Raw genomic sequence first — 2,559 nt, forward strand, 5'->3', positions numbered from 1 at the left:
TCTCCCCCCCCCCCCCCCCACCCCTGAGCTCGTGCATTTGGAGAGGGAGGCAAGGCGGTGGGTGGACAACGATCCGGTGGGAAAGAATAAGGTGGTGACGGCTGGGAAATAATGGATTTTTTTTTCTTTTTAATTTTTTGAGGTTTATGTTTATTTTTATATATTTTTTAAATTATATTTTAAAAATATATATAACTTAAAAACTAAAATAAAAATTTATGTCTAAATATATACACATATTATAATTTGGGTAAAAAATAATTCTATTATACTTATTTAGAAAAGAAAGGGGCATTTTAATCATTACACAGACAAAAATGACTAAATCAGTTTCATTTGGGAAACATGAATTACACAGACATATATGTTTAGTTTCGTTTTTAGATTGTTTTTAGTGTTTTGTGGAGATAAATAGAGAAAAAAAGAATAAATAAGTATGCGTTAGAAATATGTGTAAATTTAGTATATTTGAATTTGTTTTTGAAAATAATTTACGATAGTTAACATTGGACTTGTATGTTTGGTTTTGTATCTTGAGAGACAAAATTCATTGTTTACTGTCAAATCATGTCTCTTTTATATGTAATTGTACTTGTAGATATATATTGTTTTATTGATATGTTGCTTAAATTATATGTATATTATTGTATATATATTTGGATGAAATATGTTTGGGAGATAAAATTCCTATTTATTGGCAAATCATGTTCTTTTATATATATTCATAATTGTATATATATATATATATATATTATCGAAATCACAATTTTTAAAAATTTTAAAAAAAATTAAAAAACACATAGTTAAGGTGAATAAAAATCTACCCAAACATGCAATGCCGGAGATGGTTTGAAAATGAAAACAATCACAGTTGTTTGTCTGTGTTTTGATTTTGAAAAAAATATGTATTTTTCAATCTTGTATAGGTTTTATGTGTCGTGTGAAATGAGAATATGTTGAGATTAGTTAATGCGATTGTATTTTTATATTAAATTGTGGTATCAAATCACTACTTTTTCAATGAAAATGCATATAAATCAACAACCACATTCTCACTTTAATTGCTATTTCAAAAATTAAAAACTGAAAACAAAAAAACACTTTATCAACTTATTTCCACAATAAGCTGATAAATATTTATTTTAAACAGTTACAAATAGCTCCATAGTCTTGGTAATTAATTGTGTATGATATTCCTGACAGAGTAGTAGTGACTAGTAAGTATTAGGAAGAAAATCACGTTCAAACTATGCAAGCACACAGTAATAAACCAATATCAACGTATGGATAACGAGACAATGCCAAAAATTGTGATGCACCCTCCGTGGCAATAACGGCAGACGACTCCAACAACAGAACTTGTCCAGTAAAAGATTGGGGAAAATGAGCAAATAAGACATCGACCCTTCAATAGTTGTCCATTGCATAATGTGCATTTGGAGACAGCCCGTCAAACAGATTTCAGCATATGATACTGAACTTCAAATGAAGAATGAAAATATACTTGGGTAACGTTTTTGTACTCAACATCGTCATCTTCTGCTTAGGAAAAAGTTGATACACAAAGGGAAGAAAAAGGAGCGTGAGTGGAAATCACCTTACTTTCAGATTTCATAGCTCTAAGACAAGTTTGTTAATGGGCGGGCATTGTCCTACTGGAACCCAATAAATATTCGTAGTTGTTGTTTTTATATCCTACTTGGACTCTATCCATACACTACCTATTGGGTCTTACTCATGGTATGCATACTCAAAATAATTGAGTTCGGCTGGTCTTACCAATGGTAAAATGAAAGAAGCAATTAAACGTTCTATTTTTTTTTAATAATAATATTACCATATATTAGTTGAGCGTGACTAATTTTAATTTCTTTTATTTTTTTATCACGTTATGTTCAAATTAATTTTATGATAAATTACAGTTACCTCCCCTACGATTTGATATAATTATGAATACCCCTTATTATTTGAAAAATTACAATACCTCTTTATTGTTTGTAAAATTACAATACCCCCCTTAAATTAAAATTAATTATGTAGTCATTTGATGTTGAGGTGAGGTATAGGTAAACATTATTATTTTACTCTTTCTGAATTTCTTATTTTCTTTAAAATGAAAATTTTGAAAAAATGTAAATAAAGAATATGAGGATGGATAAAGTAAACAATCCATTAAGAAAATTAGTTCATATAAATATTTTATAAAATTCTAGAAAATATATAAAATTATAATTCATAATTCAAAAGGGCATGCTGGAAAATACACCACAAAATTGGATGAAAATTTAACAGAATGAGCTCGTTGTTATACAGACGTTAAAATTAGAGACTAATGTACAATTAAGAATTTTAGATGACAAGTACAACGAGTTGATTGATATAAAAAATTTACAAATTTCATTAATTTTTAGATTATTTGCTTTTACCTGTTCAATACTATACCCACGGGTATTTTTAGGGTCTAGATCCTACCTATACCCAAACTACTTATTTTAATAAGTATGGATTCCGATTCGGATCCGATTTTGGGTCTAATATAAAACTATTGAGTCCGATCCT

Source organism: Sesamum indicum, linkage group LG10, assembly GCF_000512975.1.
Source record: "Sesamum indicum cultivar Zhongzhi No. 13 linkage group LG10, S_indicum_v1.0, whole genome shotgun sequence".
Taxonomy (NCBI): domain Eukaryota; kingdom Viridiplantae; phylum Streptophyta; class Magnoliopsida; order Lamiales; family Pedaliaceae; genus Sesamum; species Sesamum indicum.